We start from the raw sequence: 22697 nt of genomic DNA, 5'->3' as shown, positions 1-22697 counted from the left end.
AAAGGCTAACCACTTGCCATCTATCCACTTGGCCATATAATTTACGTGTTTTTTATAATTTATGTACATGCATAATGAATCAGGGCAAGGTCTAGCAAGGATGGAGATTCTATAGCTTTATCTATAGCCAAACCGATTACTAAGCACAATTAGCATTTTTATATAATTTCGCAAAGATGTTCGGATTTCTCAGACTGGAAAGAACGGGTTATGCTAAGGCACCTATACATTAACTTGATTGCATAATAAAACACCAAATTTTGTCGACAATTTTGCTACCCAAAACAGCCAAAAGCTTATGTAGATTTAACACTGTAAAGAGCACTAACAGTTTGGCAATGTTTAGAAGCTTCTCGTTGGATATGATTTAGATTGTTCGTTTTATTTAGTCAGCTAAACAATCAATGAACGCAGATTGTTTTGGTTGGCAGTAAAACAGCTGCACTCTGTTATAAACAAAAGTATTTGCGGTATTTTGTCATCTTCTAAGCATTGAATGGTTTATTTAATTTTAGCAACAAGGCACCATTTGCAGTCAGGAACAATAGCCCAACGATGACATAAGCGAGCTATTTAAATTGTGATTTTCGATCAAAAAGAAATCATGATGTGGCAATACTATTTTATTTTATATTTTATTTTTCTTGTTCTCTGCGTTTGCCGTTGTTTCGTTAGTTTGTAGCTTTGTCCCTGGCACTAATAGAAGAAGACAAAAGTTTGCATGTTTCGTTATTGATGTATTTTCTGCATTATATTGCAAAATGCAAAACAATAGAGTACCGAGAAATCCGCCGCACACACGAGCAGAAATGATAATTGGAGGCAAGCAACAATTGGAAGTTGCAATTGCAACACTCGAATCGCACGCACAGGTTATGCGCATTTTTGGCTTTGTTTTATCTTAATTACACTTTTTTGTTTTTTTTTGCTAATTTCCTGAATTCAATACGCCAGCGGTTCATCGGAATTTGAAATCTTGGCTTACGAAAAAATACGATTGCGTTTTGGACATTTTCGTGGATTACCTGGAATCAAGTCATTAATTAAGATACGACTGGAAACTTGAAAGTTATTTAGAATTTGTATTAAGGATCTATTTCTCTATCGGCTTTAAAAATGTGTGCGTCAACATTCTGCGCCCAAAAAAAAATCTCTTCACTTGAAGAGAAAATACATATGTTTAAAAACTCGCCTCAAGCCATATACTTATGTCTTGATGGACTCTAGTGTGGCCCTATCAGCTAATGGACAGATATACCCAGTGTCCTCATAATAAGCCATGTTTACGGCTCTCCGCTATTCGATGACTATGCAACAGTGCCGATAAGTCCAATACTGCAACATTGTTGCTATTATTATTGGCCGACGCGGTTGCCGATGTTATTGTTATTGTCGTTTCTGTAGTCGCAGTCATTACGGAATGATTGTTTATTTTCTGCCATCATTGGTTTTTCGGTTGTTTTGACTGTTATGCTACGACCATCATCATCATCATCACCATCAGTTCGGGGGCTGCACGAACCTCCATGGAGATACTCAGTGTATTATGCTGACGGGTGCATTGAACCCTGGCCGAAAGTGATTGTTTAAAGCGGAGATGATCACCACGAAGAGAAAGAGGACTGGGGAGATGAGGAGCAGATGGGAAATGTGAGATGAAGCCGGAGCTGAATGGTTTCCATTGTTAATTTATGCTCATCCTGGTCCCATCTTGTTTTGGCTACAACTCTGCGCCTTATTTATACCAATTAACAAAACGAAAATACCATTTGATTGAAGAAAAAATAATAAGAAAAGCAAGAGATGCAAAGAAATAATCAATAAGCTCTGGATTATTGGCAGGCAAAAATTTCCTAACCATACTAGGCCCTGCAATTAAAAATGAATTTTTAAAGCAATACATATAAACATACAGCCGCAACATTATTTTAAAACAACACAAATTTTATTGCGAAATTTGTATTCTTTAAAACATCTGTTTTTAGTTTTTTTAGGGTGCATTTTTAAAAAATTTTAGCTATGAATGATTTTCCTCTTGATTTTTTTATCGTTCCTATGTCATTTATACTACATCGCTGTCCGACTTAAAACAATTAAAATCGTTATAATAAATCATTACTATATATCGAAGTTCAATTGAAACCAATTTAATAACAGGGTAACTATAATTTTTTTACAGGTTGTTTCAATGGGGTATAGTCGTCCGATTTTAATAAAATTAAAATCATAATTCTGAACTGAATTGTTCCAATGGGATATAGATGATATGGATGTATAGTCGTCCGATCTGCCTCGTTCCGACTCATATATAGTACTACCTGCTATAGAAAGGCAACTTTTCGAAAAGCTTTATACAGATAGTTTTAAAACTGAAAGACAAGTTTACGTAAAAACGGACGGACGGACTAGATCGACTCAAGTTTACTCTAGTGATGCTGGTCAAAAATATATATACTTTCAGGGTCGGAAATATCTCCTTTACTGCGTTGCAATACCCTTTGCACGGGTATACAAATTATCAAGTTTTTTAGGAAATTTAAACTAGGTTATTCATTTCTTGGCTTTAAAGGTAAACTTTTAATAAAATATAATTTTAATCGAGTTTGAAAACATTATGTGTTTCTCTTGCTTTATAATAGCCTTAAGCTTGTAAGATTCTGTTGAATAAAGGATTTTTGTATACCCTTACACAGGGTTTGAGATAAAAGTTCTCATTTTAACTATAGCTTCGAGTAAAATTAAAATGTACAGAGCTGAGTTAAATCGAAAAAGCCCATATAACCTCTTTTATTCGTTGTTACCTTTTTTTTTTTTTGTATAAAAAAAGAGGGAGCAAGAAAACAATAATAAATTATGTGGCCCGAACCAACGAGCCGAGCCAAACTCAGAACCGGAAGTTTACAAAAGTTGACAGTTGATCGTTCGTACAGCCGTGCCATAAGCTACAACAGCGATTCTCTTTTTTTAGGCTCAGTCAAATCAGTCATGCATATAGAACATTGACATATCGGGTGAGATCGCAGCATGCCACAGAGAAAAAATGGGTTGAGAAATGGAGGAGGGGCTAGAAAGGAAAGGCATATCGATATGCAAAAACCACAAATTAAGAGAGCTCCCTTTCCCCACACGGAAAGCGGAACTCGGTTGGACGGTAACCTTAGACAACATGAAGCGAAAGAAGAAATATCAGCCAAATACCCAAGAAGTAGACAAAAGCGCATAAGTTTTCGTTGGCCGTTAATTAAAGCCACAAAAGACAGTAGCGTGGCCTAAAAGAGTCGCACACACTCTTACAGAGAAAGAAAATGTATGATTTTATATCAACTGACCCTCTAGAGGATTTAAAAAATGTTTTTTATATTGGCAGGTAATGCCAACAAATGATAGGATCCAAGCAAGCATAACGCGTTTTCTGAATTTAATTATAAAATTATTTAAAATTGTTTAGGCAGCAAGAAATTTCGAAACCATTAACACACAATAAAACCATTTCCATAAGTAATCATCGGTCGTTTTCGCCCCACCCTTCAAAAAATATGAGCACATGAGTTTGTTGGCGCCTTGACACAGCTGCATTAGAAAATTTCACGCGAGCTCCATGCAAAACCAAAGCCAATTCAAATCAAAAATGGAGCAAAACGCGATCCAATTGAACCAAAAAAAAAAAAAAAAAAAAAAAAAAAAATCGGGAGCATAAATTGTTAAAAAGGGGAACGTGCATGGTTCGGTATCGCCTACCAAGGTTGCATCAATCTTGCGTCGGCGGCGCCACCAAATGTTTGATTAAGAATCATTTTATCTGCAAATGCAATGAATTTTAACTACCCTGACGGAACACAATTCAACCATTATTTAATGTTTCTTATAAATAACTTTAAGATAATATACAAAGATTTCTTTTTTTTTTGTTTTTAAATAGGTAGAATTTGAGAATTGAATATTTTCCAACATTCATATTTTAAACAAAGGGCGTTAATAAGCGGGAGTGATAAAAGTTTGAAAAAAATGTAATCTGTTTGGCGTTCTTACCAACTTATGTTTTATAGCTCCAAATAAATTTTTCCTCAAAAAGATCAACGGAAAACCTATACTTAATAAGGTTGGAAGGAAACCCAGTCTCCCTCACTTTATAGAGTAAAAAGAGAAATATAAAAGGAAAGGGTATGCAAAACGATTTGCGGCAGCTGTGCACAATTTATGTGAAATATTGCACAGCCGGCAACAAATCTGCAACAGCAGCGGCAGTAAAAAAAAAAAAAAAAAAAAAAAAAAAAAACAGAAAAGAGAGTTAAGTTGAACATTGAACGTTGCTTTGGCCGCAAGAGATGTCAGCTGCTGATGCTGTTGCTGTTGCTGTTGCTGCTCCAGCGGTTGTTTTACTGGGATACTGATGGTGGCAACGGCCAAGCCACATAGCGTTTGCAACATAACACGCATATGGAGGAGAAATTGTGCCAATTTGTTTGTTGCTTTTGTTGCAGCAGGCAAAGGCAAAAGGCAAACCACAAAGCGACAACCGACAAGCGACAAGAAGTGTCTATATGGCGGCATTATTGATGATGACAGAAATGTGTCGTTGTTGGAAAAGCATTTTCTATGCGCAGCTGTGCCACAAATGCATTTGAAGCCGTTCGCTCTTTTGCCATGAACCTCCGATCGGGTCCAGAGTCAAAGTCAGACCTCAAGTTCACTGGTTGGTTTGGGACCACCACTACCGAGGACACACTCAGAAAAAAACTCCCCCGATCTGGAACAGATCATCGTGACTAGGGGCTTTCTTAAATAAGTTTTGTAGGCATTATTTCAGATCAAAACTTATATCTATTTTAAAGAAATTGAATGTATATGAACCAATTTTAAAAAATTGTAAATATAATAATATATTAAACATTAACTATACATTCGATATCTATTTCAAAATTTTACCTTAACTTTTTATTTAAAAATAAATCAAGGCCTATTTAGTATTAATTGCTGAAAGCTATTTCACTGTTTTAAAACTTAATTTAAATTCTTTTAAAAACCAAAATGATGTTAAATACACACAAAATCATGTTTGAGTTTTTTTTTTTTTTATTTATTAATTTTATAAGCATAACGAGTTCATAATCATATTATTGATTTCATATTATATTATATTATTTAGTCATTTGATATCATTTTGAGCTGATAAAAGCCATCAAACATACGAAGAAAAAACACTGTTAACTATTTTTCCCTGTGCAAAGTCAGCAACCAGTTGTTGATTAAGCTAAATGCGCCAGGAGGATCGCGCGAACTTTTCCTGTCTCTCTTTTTCGATGGGCAATATTTATGCCATGCATTAATTTTCATGTCTAAAAGAGTTTAAGGCGTAGAGCCGGAATGACCTTGTGCGTAAATTTTAATCAGCACATCCTTAAAAAAAAAAAAGCAAGAGACTGGTTTGGACAGGCATGCTGATGATGATCCGTAATTCGTGACTCATCCGCCCAGCCAGCTCGAATTATAGCCACGTTAAGATCTTTGCATGCGGAAAGTGAGCAAAAGGGAAGACGACCCAGCATCACTTTGATGGACAGACACAATTGGGTTACAGCAGAATAAACTCCCTGGTCGTTGCAATGGCAACTATGCAGCATATGATATCATCTCAAGAAATTCTTTAGAAATCCAGACAACGGCCAGCAAACTTAAGCCACAAGTAAAACGCCCACAGTCGCCCATCAACCGCATGAGAACGTCGTCGTTATTGTCATCTTCATCATCGTCATCAGATAAGTATACGGATTTAGCAATGCGATACGAAAATTAGCAAATTGTTATTTTTATAATTTAATTGAAACGCCAACGAGCGAAACAAAAAGTGCCAGAAAGCAAATGGCAAGAGCCAAACAAAAGACAAAAGCTCACGGTTCAGAGCCAAAAATTATGCAAATAGCTAAGAAACACAAACCAACAAAGATACATCTTAAAATTAACATGATAATCTTCACTTCTTTAGCTCTCATATTTTTAAGTATTTCATTTGTATCTCACACGTCTTTTATGGGTTTTAGCCCAATTTATAGAAAGGTACACGTTTGATTCCAACTTTCGTATGCGTATTCATGCTGATTCAGTTAACTTCATTCACACAACGAACATCATTCATGCGAATTTGGCATTGCTGTTCTTTAACTTGTCATTCGGTTTTTGCATGCACTGATTGATAAAATGTTAACACTAATTTAATTTAAAAAAGTGTTAATCTACACGTCCCACGGTGCAGACGTATAAAATAATTTGACATGAAGAAGGTTGCCCAAGTGCAGCCGAAATATATCGGAAACAAATAAAAACAACTTTTGTTTTATTTTTTACCAAAAAAAAACCCTTGAACTCGAGCCAGCCAAACAGATAGAAACAGAAAGATAATATAATTAAACTTTGTTTGCATTGAAAGTATTTACTATAGAGTTCCAACCAAAGTTATCAAAGTTATAGCTACTAATGTGCAGGCATCACTTTTTATAACTTTTTTATAAAAAATCCAAAAAAAAAAACCCAGCATCTTGTCAGCTTACATTAAGTTTCCACGGCCTAAGTCGAAACCTCAGAAGCGTAGAATACAACAAAATTTGTATATAAAGTAGGTAATAAGCGCCATTGCGGTTTAAAATGACCCAAATTCGCAGGGCCTTAATTTAAATGAAAGAAAACCAAAGTCAAAACAGTTTAATGCTACTAAAAAGTAGGTGGTTAAGTGGGAAGAACTTTCGTTCTTATCGGTGGATAAAATCGCTTGGCGGAAAAAAGCAGCCCACCAGCAATGATTATCATTAAGCAACTTTTTCCAAAAACTACAATCTACTCGTTGCATCTATAAGAAAACGCATTTGATTCTCCGACATGGTCTTATATAATCCTATAACACCAGCAAACTCGCGAGCACTTGACGGTTGCAAATGAGTGGGACTCATCTACGACCACAAAAATATTATTATTTTTATTACAACTACGCCAAGAAATATGCGTGGGAACTGATTTGAGAAAATTTCATGTTTACAATATACAACCCAGCGAAGCAGTGGCCATAATAATAACGAGAAAAATGAAAAACGTAAGCACAAAGCAATGTCTGGAGGAAACAAATGAAGTTGAACAATTTTGCTACTGTTTGTCCCGAAGTGAGTGTAAAGTGCCACCTGAAGTGACTATGCCAGAGACCCAAGATCCAAAGAGGCCAAGCTACTGAAGAGTAGCAGAGTCATCAGCGCGTTTTGTGGTCGTCATCATCTTCATATAGATACAAACCTCCAGCTAACCCACACAATTATTCCTGAAGGTGTTCTGCCTCCTTAGCCACATAATCTCATTTCTATTCCTTTGCCCTGGAGACTTGACCGTGAAATACTACAATATATTTCATGGGCATGCATATTTTATATTTTAATTAGGAGTTTTTCTAGCCAAAACCAAAAAAACCACATTTATTACAATGTAAATGAGTTCAGAGAACTCAGGCGGTAATCTTAAAAAAAAATAAAGAAGGTTTGTGAAGATTATTTGTTATAGTTTAAAGGACTTGAAAGAAAACATCTTTTTCCACAATATTCAAATTTTAGCCGTAGGTGAAGTTCACATGGTTTTAATGGTCGCCGCAGGAACCACGTGATTAAAAAATAAAATATCCATGCGCACAATTAAAATGTTATATTATTTTCACAATTTTGCATATTCTCTTCTCTGTCTTGGTTTGCCGTACATGTTTTGAACAGCACCACCTCTTCCGTTGCTTGTTTTACCCAACTTATACAACATATACAAGGAAAAGGGCTTTGACAACCTTAAACGATAACCAATTCTAAGAAAAAGTTTTTTGTTTACAGCCTCGCTTGCTTTATAAATTGGTTTCTATCTGTGATCCCAAAAAACTTAAAATCTTTTGGACTGAGAATACACGAAAAAAACTCAACTAAAGATAAAAGAATGCTCAAAAAAAAACTTTTTTTAACAAAAAAAAAAACAAGAAAGAAAGCAAACTTCGGCAAGCCGAAGTTCATATACCCTTGCAGCTATCGCAAGAATTTAATATTTTTGAAAACATTAAAATTATGATTTACTTGCGTATATGTTTAAAAACATTGAAGCTATGACGATTTGCAGCTTAATTATTTGATTGTTCTTTTATATATTTTTATTATTTGTATGGGAGCTTATGATATAGTCGTCCGATTTTGATGAAATTTAAAACATAATTCTGAAATATTTAACCATTGCTGTATGTCGAAGAACTAAAAAAAAAATTAAAAAACAGCAAAGTTATAATTTTTTTCAATTATTTTTCCGATTGTTCCTATGGGAGCTATATGCTATAGTCGTCCGATTTTGATGAAATTTTAACCATAATTCTGAAATATTTAACCATTGCAGTATGTCGAAGAACTAAACAAAAATTTAAAAAACAGCAAAGTTACAATTTTTTTTCAATTATTTTTCCGATTGTTCCTATGGGAGCTATATGCTTTAGTCGTCCGATTTTGATGAAATTTTAACCATAATTCTGAAATATTTAACCATTGCTTTATGTCGAAGAACAAAACAAAAAATTAAAAAACAGCAAAGTTATAATTTTTTTTCAATTATTTTTCCGATTGTTCCTATGGGAGCTATATGCTATAGTCGTCCGATCCGGCTCGTTCCGACTTATATACTACCTGCAATAGAAAGACAACTTTTGGGAAAGTTTCATGCAGATAGCTTTAAAACTGAGAGACTAGTTTGCATATAAACGGACGGACAGACGGACAGACGGACAGACTGACAGACGGACAGACGGACAGACGGACGGACAGACGGACAGACGGACATGGCTAGATCGACTCTACTAGTGATGCTGATCAAGAATATATATACTTTATAGGGTCGGAAACGTCTCCTTCACTGCGTTGCAAACTTCTGACTGAAATTATAATACCCTCTGCAAGGGTATAAAAAAGAAAAAAAAAGAAGAATTTTAAAGTGGCTTGCTGTGATGAGCGTCTATTCAAACCTCTATAATACACATATAACAATACGATTGTTGTTCATGTCCATCAAAGTTTCTTCAAACTTGACTTGAAGTTGGCTTTCAAAACACGTGTCACCAAAATCCGAAAATTATTATTATGCATATCATTCATACCTGTAATATAAAAGTAAACCTGTGAATATGTCATTTATTTTATGAATAATTTGTAGACATTTAAATGCTTGGCTCATAAATTTATAGAAAGTCAATTTTCGAGTTTGTTCGCCCAAAGGGATTGGATCGGGTTAAGTTAAGGGGGAGCCGACGGAATTATTGACCTGCTGAGCGTTTTACGATTTGACAAAGACAAATATCTCGGGGATCGACCTAAAAGATTGTCTAACCAAAAGGCCATTAGCCGAACATTCAAACCTTTTTAATATTTAAGATTTTGTATAGCATTTGAATAAATCCATTCTGTAGGTATACTGAGGGCTTTATCTTTCCTCAACTATTACATATAATAATATATAATTATTAATAACATATTATTGATGTGAGAAATTCTTTAATCTAAATTGTAAAGTTATCCTATTCGTTGCTTGCTGGCAAATTCCGATTATCAACTGGGAAATTTAAAGAAAAGCGCCATAAATTCAGTTGTCCCAAAATGTCTCAGTGCCAAAAGGAAAATACAAAAACAGTGTACAAATACGCATTTCCCAGCTTTTAGCTTTATTTTCTCTGCCGTTTCACGCCGAAAATCCGAAGAAACGGAAAGAATTCCTGTCTGGCTAAGACAGGGAGCTATCTACAAATATCTCGGATATGCCTGTGCATATATATAGCATGCATATACGCATATATATATATATATATATTTATATGGAACCTATTTTCATATAATTTCTTTCATTTCTATCCACATGCCTTGCTCTATTTTTGTGAGGCGCATTTTTAGCGCTGTTTCGTCGCCGTATTCTTCTTTCTATAACTCAATTTTCATTGCATTTTCCTACTCCACACTTTTTCTCTTTTATCTATTTGGCTTCTTTTCGGGTTTTGGTTTTTATGGTTTTTTATTTGGCCTGCTCTATTTCTGTGTACATTGTTTTCGTTTGCGCTTGTCTGGCAAACATTAAAAATCAAAATAAAAGCTTTTCCCCATTTTATAGTTTGGGGCAGCCTTAACATTTATTTCTTTTTTTCTTCCATTTCACTAATTTAAATTGTACGCTCTACAAAACATTCCAATAAATTATCGAGATTCTAGAAATCCGTGCTCTCTGAACTGGCGCTATGCCATTAAAATAGGAAACATTAAATTTTTTCTAAAAATTTAAGCAAATAGAAATCCATGATCTGATTTATATGTTTTTATTTGATTACAAAGTTGTGTATGAGGCAGATTGATTTAATTTTCAATTGCATCTATAGAAAACTAACAAACTCCATAGAACAACAAATTATTATTATTATTTTAATCCAAAGTTTAGACTCGGTGAGGGAGACATTTTGACCCTATAAAATATCAAACAAAAACACCTCTAAACAAGGTAAAAAAGTCGTGACGATCGCACATAGCATTGTTATAGCTTAAACAAGAAAGAAAGCAAACTTCGGCAAGCCGAAGTTCATATACCCTTGCAGCTATTGCAAGAATTAAACATTTTTGAAAACATTAAAATTATGATTTACTTTCGTATATGTTTAAAAACATTGAAGCTATGATGATTTGCAGCTCAATTATTTGATAGTTATTTTATATATTTTTATTATTTCTAAGGGAGCTATATGATATAGACGTCCGATTTTGATAAAATTTAAACCATAATTCTGAAATATTTAACCATTGCTATATGTCGAAAAACTAAACAAAAAATTAAAAAACAGAAAAGTTATAATTTTTTTCATTTATTTTTCCGATTGTTCCTATGAGAGCTATATGATATAGTCGTCCGACTTTGATGAAATTTAAACCGTAAATCGGAAATATTTAACCATTACTAAATGTCGAAGAACTAAACAAAAAAATAAAACACAGAAAAGTTATAATTTTTTTTCATTTATTTTTCCGATTGTTCCTATGGGAGCTATATGATATAGTCGTCCGACTTTGATGAAATTTAAACCGTAAATCGGAAATATGTAACCATTACTAAATGTCGAAGAACTAAACAAAAAATTGAAAAACAGCAAAGTTATAATTTTTTTCATTTATTTTTCCGATTGTTCCTATGGGAGCTATATGCTATAGTCGTCCGATTTTGATGAAATTTAAACCGTAAATCGGAAATATTTAACCATTACTAAATATCGAAGAACTAAACAAAAAATTAAAAAACAGCAAAGTTATAATTTTTTTTCATTTATTTTTCCGATTGTTCCTATGGGAGCTATATGCTATAGTCGTCCGATCCGGCTCGTTCCGACTTATATACTACCTGCAATAGAAAGACAACTTTTGGGAAAGTTTCATGCAGATAGCTTTAAAACTGAGAGACTAGTTTGCATATAAACGGACGGACAGACGGACAGACGGACAGACGGACAGACGGACGGACAGACGGACGGACAGACGGACAGACGGACATGGCTAGATCGACTCGCCTAGTGATGCTGATCAAGAATATATATACTTTATAGGGTTGGAGATGTCTCCTTCACTGCGTTGCAAACTTCTGACTGAAATTATAATACCCTCTGCAAGGGTATAAAAATGGCGAAATGACTTACCGTACAAAGCAGCTAGGCTTCCCTTTGTCGAACTTTTAATGGTTTCATTCAAGCCTGTAAAAAGATAAAAAATCGAAAAATAAATTAAGTAAAGAGATCAAATTTATATAGTTTTCACAAAAGGATACTTGTTTGCAAATCAAAATAAACGTTTTTTTAGGTTTAACGCAACATATCTTTATTAGCAAACAAAAAATTGTTGTGCTTGTTTTAATATTCTTATCAAAACTCTCACTAAACATTATTGTTTTCAAAATCGGTTTTACTGCTTACATAACAGAAGTAAATTTTTTGCTCTTGTCTGCATTGTAAAACTAATAGTAATACAGTTTAAAACAAATTCCGTTGTGCCGACAGATTAAAACAAAATTCATATTCTACTCGCAAACTTCAGCGTCAAAGCAAATAATTTTGCTATAATAATTTTAAGGGCTTCAGATTGGGCGTTGGAGAGGGCGTGATCAATTTTTGAAGTAAACTTGCATATGCTTTACACTTTCATTGATATTTAAAATCATTCGAATTTAAAATATATTTGCCATATCATTCTTTTACACAGCTGAGAAAAATAAATAATTATGTATATAAAAATGGCATTTAAATACAAATAATATTATTTGTCAGATTTATAAATATATAGAAAATTTATTACAGACTGTATAATTTGCGCAGCCAAAAATGCGTAACACCCTCGACAGCTAGGCTGGCGACGTTTTAATTTTTACGCAGCCAAGAACTCAAAATTCCTGAAGATCAGCCAGCCAGGGCAAAACATCATAAAAATAGTCACTAAATTCGCTATTTTCGTTGCTTTTTTTGTTCATTTGACAGCTCAGCATCAACTAACGAATTACAGAATATTATGCAGGCAAAAGATACGAAAAAAAACGGCGAGATGAGTATCTATCGGCGAATCAATAATGATTGAATGAGTTGTTTGGTTCGTTCTCAAACAATTAAATTTGACGACGATCACTTTGCAAGACAAGAAATGGATCGTACTACTCATTAATTTGCCACGGGCTAAACGAACTCAAAACGAAATTCTTCACAAATTCTTCAAGTCCTATAGCAAATAAATATGTTTTTCGTGGTTTCGGGTTCTGCCCGCTTATTGGGGCCGCTTGGCACCCACCTCCAACTCTTCCCAGATCGTTTCAATTAAGACGAACAAAACTTGGTTGTCGTCATTTCGGTGTGCAAAAATAAACATTTTATTGCCCGCATGGCGCCAAAGCGAAGATGTATCTTGTATCTGGAAGCGCAGCGCCAATGCGTAAAATAAAATTAAACGAAGTCGCGAGGTAAAGATTCGTATGTCCGTGCCAGTTCTTAATAAATGTGCAATTAAAACGCACAGAAACATTTCTAACGCACGCAAAGCAATTGAGGAAATTTTAGCCGAGTCAGTGATAATTTTGCAGATCCATCTGATGATATTGTATTCATTTGAACATCAAACGCTGTGAGTTATGGCAGCCCAAAGGGTTGGGATCATTTACTAAATTGATCATAAAACGCCAACGAGGCGTGCAGATATACATTCAATTGGAGAGGTACAAAGAACACCAACGAAGTATTTTGAGAAATAATTTAAAATAATGCAATAAAAAGACTAATTTCTTAAGAGCACATAACACATGCTCATAAATATTTTAAAATAAGCATTAAAATGTTTGTTCAAGATGCAGCCTCGAAAAGATCACAAAGTTCTTTGTAAAATATTTATCCATTAAAATGTCTGCTTCCTTCACTTCACTTTTTCTTTTTTTAAATCACTTTAAAAATTAAGTCCATTCATAATGAATAATTGAAAAAAAATTCTTTTAAAAATTTAAAAGGGATTTTAATGTTGTGTATAATTTTGGTTACTACTTCGGTGAAGGGTAGATTCAGAAATCCACATATTAGAACACTTTCCGCCTCGTTAATTGACAGAATGGAAAACCCAACTTTCTCTAGCCAAAAAACCCAGTTAAACCTCAATTCAATGACACGTACCTGGAGAAGGGGCAACTTAACCAATATGGTCAGGCGTCTAGAGACTTTCTTCGTTCATCAAAAATCCATAAAGCCAACGAGACATTTTCACCACAAGAATCGACGTAGAACAAAGTGATCCGTCCACTGATGTCTGGATTAATTCATACCCCTCCCCTCTTAAATATCTGTATAAAAAGCTAATCAATGAACAGAACGAACAGGTAGACATACAAATTAGAAAACGCGTTACAAAAATGCAAGCAATTACAAAAGACAAAAAAGTTTTCGTGACAAAATTACAAATTGTGTTTAAAAGAAAAAAGCACAGGCAAATGGAAAGTGGTTCTTGTTGCTGTAGAAATGTATACATATATTAAACTACAGAAATAGCACACTTAGATGAAAAACCACGCCATTCAGTCAAAACAAATTTAAGACAATTCATGCTCATCTAGGCAAAAGCTGCAAGAACAAAGAACCGTAGAATGTCAAGTGCATTTGGCTTTTGCCGTTGCTTTGGCTTTGACTTGATGGAAAATGTTTTCTCTTGTCTGATGTGGCATTCCAAGCTATAATTTACAGCCTTACAATTGCTTTTTACAATTATTGTATGCTTTCAAAGTCGTTTTGGCGATAAGATGGTTTCTGGCCTTTCGGTATTTACGAGCTCACAAAGCTAATGAAGAAACTGTGTTACTGTTATTTACCTGTTATTTATTTTTTTTATGATAAAATACTCTATATTTTACGATTGACTTAACGGGCTAAAGAAATAATCTCTACTTTTGGGTTTGAATAAAAAGAATGGATAAATTCGGTTCTATCAAAAACTTTGTTGAAGATTTTTAAGCTTGATCTTAGAAAACCTTGAAATGTTTGATTAAAAAGTGTACAAACTTTGCAAATACATTTTTAAATTTTTTAACTGTATGTTTTTTTTCAATATTTTATGTACCATCGGAAATAATCTGGCCAAACTAATTAATCAATTCTCGGAATAATTGTAATGATAATGGCAAGGGCCTATAAACATTGCCTTGTCAAATTATTATATTTTTTTTTTTTAATCTTTTGCCTTATATAAAATATTTTCCCTAAGATTGTCAACCTATGACAAAGAAATGCATTGTGGTACCGCCAACAAAAGCCTACATTGTATAGTTTCCTAGACCAGTTAAGACAACCAGTTAATATTCGAGTATGTACTTAGTTAGCACACTAAAAATGACTGATTGGGTGAGTAAACTATGCCAAGTTTCACAAAGACTTAAAACTGATAAGCTCAACCGGGTCCGTCCCTTCCAGCTAAGAGTCTATAAATAAATCATGATTGTTGATTTTATGGATGGGCACAAGCGGAAATTGCCCATTTGGTTAACTTGGCTCAAAGACCTTTGACAGTGTTGGTCAATGCAAAGCAGATGCTAACTGGGGAGTGGTTATCCCACCTCTCTCTGCCCCTGAACGCTGATGATGATCAATGGCCGGTCATTCAGTTTTGTAAGCAAAGCGTAAACTGATTGTGATCGAAGGCTGCAAGCTTCGGTTGTAAAGCCTCAGCGGATTGCGGACTGCAGTCACTGAACTTGCAACAACGGCAACAGGATGAGCAGGGGGACTGGGGACTGGGGACTGGGGACTGGGGAATTGGGAATTGGGGAGAGAAACAGGCAAGGGAGACGTCAAAAGGCCAACAAACGCACGCATACCGAGACCCGCACACATGGCCAACATTGTCTGGGGGCCAACTAACAACAAACAACCGGCTTTCGCAGTGAGGCGCGAACAGAGAAAGATTTACAGTAAAGCCTCGCTTACACAAAGTTTCTGTAATTACAGATAATGTAGTAGGGAGGTCTCTTAAAAAAAGAAATTGTATATAGTCAGGGTACATTTTGTTTAAAAAAAAAGCAATGCAAGCTTAGCTTATCGTCAATTGTATCACAAATATTAAAAACAAATTCAGTAGGAATCGAACCGTAATTGGATGATCTCTCTGTAAAATCAATAGGATATACAGATTTTAATAAAAAAGTGCTTCTACCTTTTAAGCTGCTAATATTTTTAGCTTTAAGGCTAGTTGGTTAGGTTATAAAAAAAGACTGTTATTATACATAATAAATTTACATATATGTTATAGTTTACTTATGAAGACTTGACTGTACCAAGAGAGAAAGAGGTAATGGGGGGCGGGGGAGTTAAAGAAAAGTTTGTTTACTTTGGGGGCAGCGATTTTCGACCGCCACAAAACTCGTTGCTGGGCATGCGCATAAGTCACATCCAGTTGATGGTTGCCGCTGCTGCTGCTGCCGTTGATGTTTCTGTTGCCGCGGCTGATGTTGCTGCTGCAAATTGCGCGAATTCCTCGGCAACCAAGACGGAGCACATCTGTCGTCACTTTGGGGCGATTCTCGCTTTGCAACACTATTTTCCAAGCGAGGTGAAGGCCGCAGAAAACCCGATCCGTGCTTCAATTCAAAGCTTCTCTGAGCCAAGTCACCAATAATTGCATGGCCCGCATCCCAGCGAGAAAATTTCATCAAAGAGCCAAGAGGCAAGCTCTCGGCCATAACGAATTCGCAATAATGTGCATTTTATTAGATACCACTTCTCTGCGCCACGCTTCACCGCTCCCCTCAACTCCCCTTGGCCCCACCGCAGCACCGAGTGCATTTTCCGCTCAAACACGATTTCATTTAAATTTTCCTCAAGCATTTTTCCTTGCCCTTTAGGGGCCTCACCTTTGCATGGATGAGGGAAATGCATTTGCGTAGCTCGAAGTGCTGGATCTTGGCAAATGGCTTAAGGTTGTCAGCCACTTTTAGTGAGAGGAGCGTCGGAAAATGGTAGACGAAATAATAGCCTGGCTTATACAATTGATTATGACTCTTTTGAAACGAATTATGCAGTCAAAAATTTCGTTCTACAAAAGCATTGACCTAATTAAGGGTCGCAAGCGTGTTAATTTCAATCCAGTTTTTAAACATAAATATTTGATAAAAAATATTGTTTTAGTGTTTATTTAATTAAAAAATGAATTACATTTTTTTGCAATGACATATTTTAATTTCAAATTCGATTAGTCTCTATTTGAGTTTCAATTTGTATCCAGTTTTATAGTTATTGTGAAATACTAAATTTACTAAATACTTTATTGGTATGTATATAAAATAGTGGTGTAATCCTCTTTTTTTTAGAAATATAAAAATAAGGGGTATTTTCAAAAAGACTTTGGCCGGTTGAATAAAAATGGTGGTTGCCGCAATAAAAACCTTTCCATTGAATGAATTTGTTAGTTGAAACTGCAGCATGCACGTCGACATTGCGGGCAGACAATTCAACTGAATTTTATTTTATTTATTAGAGTTGCCTGGCTTTTCGTGTGGCAGCCAAGGCAAAAACAACCGCAAGCGTAAGTAAACTGGCTCTATAGAAATAAAAGTGAAAATTTTCCCAGCAAGAGAAATTGTTGCATTTAAGTAAAATAAAGTCTCTGTTAAGTAGAAAAGTGTTTATATACACTTGCAGGAAAAATTGTTAAACAATTAGTCAGGCACTTATTACCAACGTCAATTTGGTAATCGGAATCCAGCTGATCGGTCACTGTTCGTCGAAATTGTGAAGTAACTTGAGCCCATTTATCAAAAATTATAAAATGAAATAAAACAAAAAAGCATGCGACAGGCCTAAAAATAATGCGATAATTAACATGGCAGCTGGAGACGAAACAAAGCCCCGAAAAAATCGAATGCGAAGGTCTCTGGGGAGATCTGGTTTTACGGTTACCCTAAATCGACTTTGACATGTGACCCCCAACCCCACGTCCCAATTTGACCTTCACATCAGCCGTAAAAGACCAGCAGGAATAATGGTATTGCTGACCATTTACACCACAATTCAATGCCTTAATTATGGGGCAAGAGTGTTGGGGGTTTGAATTGATCGATCTCACAAATTGATCAGTTTTATTATTGCACTTCTTGGTCATTTTAAGTAATACCCTTACCCTAGGATTTTGTTGTATGCCACATAGAATTTCGGTTGATCTTTAAGGCATTAAATAAAAACAAGAAAGGAAAAGTTATTACCAAACTTAAATACTCTATATAACAACTATATTCCTATTTGTATGTCTATAAAGCAGTAAAGCTATGATGATCTTCCGATAAATTATTCTAACGCTCCTATGGCATGTATAAGATATCGTTCATAAAAATTAAAAATTCTGAAATATTAAACCATTACTATACATATATCAAAATATATATAAAAAATGAAAAATGCTGGGTATGAAAAAATTAAATGAAGTATATACAAATCAATTGAAAAACAGCAAAGTTATAATTTGTTTCGTTTATTTTTCGGATTTTACCTGCCACCGAAATCCAAAATTTGGGAAACTAGGGATATACGGACATGGCTAGATCAACTCTCCTAGTGATGTTGAATTAGAATATACATACTTATGGTTCGGAAATGTCTCCTTCGCTACGTTGCAAACATCTGACTGAAATTATAATACCCCGCGCAAGAGTATAATGTTGTTACGAATGACCTTGAAGGTATCGCAAAAAATATTTATTTGGCAGTAAAATAATATAGTTAAATAATATTACCTTATCTTATCACTGGTGCAGACAGGTATTCACTTTTGTATTTTTATAGTCGTGCTTATGATTAAAACCAACTGCGTTATATTTCGACTTTTGCTGAACTGATATAAAAACAAATAAATCACCCCGGATCACTTATACAACATTTTTTTTTTTGAAATCATTACTGAAATCAATATTAGTGGCCTTTAGTAGAATGGCTGTAAGGATGCTCCACTTTGTAACGTTTGTAATTTTTATCCTGGCTTTGTAAAGTGCAAATTATTGAGCACTATATTGAAACATTTATTCTCGCCTTGCGCTTACTCCAAAAAATCTGACCAACAAAAAGACTAAAACATAAAATAAAAGAACAACTTAATTTGTTAAATAAATGTAAACAGAGAACGGTTTGTATTTCATCTGAAGGGGAGTGCTTGGGGCCGCTAAATAAATATAGAACTTGACATTCCTCTATTAATTGCTGATAAACGTTGACGCTGCATTGTATGTGTACTCAGTGTGTCAAGCCCGCCTCCACTGTTGACTCTAATCAAGCGCCCTCGCTCGTTGCTTATACAAATATAATCCGATTGAGGCGCAGTTCCAGGTGCAATCAGAGCTCAATATTTGCATAAATGGGTCGCTGGACAAGAAGAGGAACGCCTGAGTGGGAATTCTATAAGTGCTGCTGATAAGATTCGCTTGAAGGTTGCGAGGTATGAATAATTGCAATATTTAAATCAGATCGCAGAAACAAAGGTAGAGGAGTAAATCAGAAAACAAAGATAACCCCAGACAGGGCCTGGCAAGGGAAGACTAAATATTTACTTGGTATCTGGAGGAAAAGCGTATCTGTATTTACCTTCGAAAAGCTTTCGTACACGGCACATCCTCACATCTTCACTTATTTATTTTGTTCAACCTGGTTTTATGCCCGGCGTTTTAAAAATTCACGAGATTTTCCTTATTTATTTCGAACAGAACCGACATACATATATTCCTGCGCCCAACTTGACGCGTTAAGTCCACAAAAAGAACTGAGCCATTTTCCGGGGCGGAAAGCATTCGTGCCAACTGATAAGGCCCCCAAAGCCGACAGATTCTCGACCTGAAGTTGGGCACACAGGAACATGGAAAGCCATTACCATACACACTTGGGACAGTTGTTAGGCTCCTAAGGTTTGCAATATCTCTGGGTAAATATGTATAGCGGTACCTATGTATATGTGTATATAAGTTCAATTTTATATAGGTCACAAGCTGTCGACTCTGTTGCAATGGCAGCCTGTAAAAGTTGGGGGGTGTGGGGCCGAGAGTGGCCACATAAGCCACATAACTTCATTGCACTCGTTTTTCGGCTTCGGGAGCGACGCCCCCAAGCTGGGAACAGCTGTTGTTTCCCACCCCATCTGCAAAGTTAACAGGCAGCTGTTAAGAGCTAACAGGGGTGGCGTTGGGATAGGTTGTTTTGGATGGCAAAGGGTAGTTCAAGAAGAAGAGGTAAGAAATTTAGCATTAAATGGCTCACATTTAAGCTCACTGATCAACAAGATAGTTTCATTATTTTAGTTTAAATTATAACTAAACTTATCTATAATGTGGATCTTTTTTTTTATCAAACCATCTTCTAATGTATATATAGTGTGTAAGTTACACAAATAATGGCAAAGAAAATTATATATTATTTTGTTCAGTGTTTCGTTGTAGCTTTTTTTTTTATTTTCAATAAAGGTTTTTTGTTTTGCAGTGTATGTTCTTGCAATAAAATCACTATGAGTAAACCACTGTTAAGCCTTAACAGAGCTTGTATGTACAAGAATATGTATATACGATCCACAACTCAACGTTTGCGCGTTATACATACAACAAATGCCAGTGGCAATTAATTCTGTCAGTGCTCTTGGAGCTAGGTCAACAGTTTGTATTCCATATATACTTCTATATAAATTGTTATGTACAGTATTCACACATATATGGCAGGAATGTATCCTTTCAATGGGTGGCTGCTGAAATTAAAGCCAACCATGTTTGACAATTGTCAGTAGGCCGATAAGAAAAATGGTTATGTAATTGAAATATTCAATTAGTGGAATCCGTACTGGGCATTCTAATGTAATTTAATAAACACTTATACACCAACAACTTTTATTGCGATTTGTTTTCGGAAACCCTTAAAAAAGTGTTGATGCCTGTAGACACTAATACTATGATCTGCGCTCTGATTACCAAATCATTAAAAACCGAACAAATCTCATTTCTCAAGGCGATTCATTAATTCAAGCTCCAAAACTAATCGCGCTTTAATGATAAGCAGCCGCATTTCGAGTCAACCTAGACCCAACCTAACAACCAGGTTGCATTTTAATTATAGAGTAAACTCACGGATACAAACTAATAAGTAATTATCGGCGCCACAAACTTGATAGAATCTTATAGGAAAGACCTCGCCCAAATTGTGTGCGTCCTAAATCAAAAATCAGTAGAAACCAAAAAAAAAAACTGTTTCTTTTTTTAGGTCCTAGACTTAGGCTAAGAATACAGGGTACAGTGTAAAAAAATATAATCAATTTAGAATTGTGTATACAAACTAATAAAGCAAACAAGTACCATAACTTTATTAAATTAAAAGTTGTATTATATATTATTGATTCTAAACAAAAAACCAATTTTGTGTTGTATTTAATATGCTTTAATGATATAAATTCAGGAATTTTTTTTACTGTGCGTCTGAAAAGAAATCACCCCCTGCGGCATTTCCGCTCATTGAGAAAAGCAGGAGCATGAAAGCGGGACAGACAAAGAAATCCAAGCCAGGGCGAACTAATCCACAGACAAGTGCATTTTCCATTTTCCAGACCTGCGTGCGTGTGAAAATGAAAATGGTTGAAATAACAGGTAAGTTAATAAGCCAGCTCTGCCGCCGCTCCGCACTGAGCATTTTCACTAAATACCAGCCATTGTTTCACAGCGTTGTCGGCCAAGGTAGAGATAAAGAGCAGGGCATAAAATAAAACCATTCGTTTCAGTAATCAACCTGTCCAAGAACCCTCTACTATACACACACACACACTGGCTGCTTTCAAGAGTGGACAATAACATTTTGTACAATAATTGCACAAGTGTCACTTGTATTTGGTGGTGGAACAGGTAAGCGAACCCAAACTGGGCCCATATGGGTGGCCAAGTGGATGTTGCCAGCAGCAGATGGCAGTGACAAGTGCTTTTGGTAGATTATGAAAGAGCCGCACTAAACCAGAAATGGTTATGAAATCGGATACAAGGTACCGGCTACCAGAAAGGGAAGAGTTGCGCTTTAATATCAATCACAAACTGTCTGGAAATGTTTAATTTGAAACGCGAGCTTGGCAGTATTTTAAATATGAAGACTGTTGCATTTTTTAAAATCGTTTATAAAAATATTTCAAATATATTTAAAAGATTTTTAACAATATTAAAGCTCCTCGTAATTCTGATTACCTCAACGGAAAACAAAATGAGCCAGGCAAAAAAAAAACAAAACCGGGCAGCACCAAATGTGCCCCAACAGGCACTTCAAACACTTTCAACTGAAAAAAAAAAACACAGACAAAACAACTCCAAGACAAATGGCCATAAAAAATGAAAATTGCAACTTTGGAAATTATGCTGCAAACGAGTTTTGAACAGCGGCAACATTTGGGCAGTTGCGGCGGCGCCAATTTTCCACGGAGTTGTCAGGGGTGGCGAATGAAAATGCACAAAAGCGGCCGGGACACCCTTTTTTCTTCAGTTTTTCCAGCTGCCGCTACTGCCAGCTACTATTATTTGTATCATTAAGAAGTGCTTCCGTCTTGTAGGCGAACTGAACTCACATAAATTGACGCACGAGGCGCGCAAAAACAATAAGATGGGAAAAGCATAAACAAAGCAGCAGCGAAAAACAGACGGCAAAGAAAACAACCAACGTCAAGAGAAGGGGGAAATACACATTAAAGACAACACATTTTTATTTTTTTGTAATTATGTTTAGTGTTTTTTTTTATTTTTTTTCTGTTAAAATTAAAGCAACCCAAAAAGAAAATACGTTATTTTTTAAAAGGTTAAAAAAAACAGAAAATATAAAGTGAATGGGCTGTTCTAAATATAATCTCATTTTTAAATTTGTAAATTAATAAATTAAGTTAAGGAGCACAAAACGATAGATAATTTTTTGTTTTCAAACATTTGTTTAGTTTCGAAAAAAAATTAAAAATTTGTTTTTGTGTACTAGCTAGGGTGTGGATGGGGGAGGAATTGATTTTCATGTGAATGGCCTGAAAAATGTGCATTTGCTTGGGGAAATGCTTTGGATAATTGTGTAATGTCCCCATACGTCTCTGCTCCCACGCCACATTTTCCGTCTGCCCTGCCAATTGCAGCAAAAAGTTGCCAAC

At 35.3% G+C, this 22697-nt stretch overlaps 1 protein-coding gene across 7 annotated transcripts in view; it reads right to left on the bottom strand.

Annotated features, from left to right (window-relative positions):
• LOC108141029 (uncharacterized protein CG43427) overlaps nt 1–22697 on the bottom strand; it is a 65813-nt gene that overhangs the window by 40766 nt on the left and 2350 nt on the right. For all 7 annotated transcript variants that reach the window (XR_005977633.1, XR_005977634.1, XM_041709297.1 and 4 more), the window contains exon 3: nt 11708–11761. The gene's annotated coding sequence lies outside the window, so the exon portion shown is untranslated. The remainder of the gene's footprint in view (nt 1–11707; nt 11762–22697) is intronic.

This window comes from Drosophila elegans, unplaced genomic scaffold, assembly GCF_018152505.1.
Source record: "Drosophila elegans isolate 14027-0461.03 unplaced genomic scaffold, ASM1815250v1 contig_476, whole genome shotgun sequence".
Lineage (NCBI taxonomy): Eukaryota > Metazoa > Arthropoda > Insecta > Diptera > Drosophilidae > Drosophila > Drosophila elegans.
This window is presented reverse-complemented; position numbering and strand designations above follow the sequence as displayed.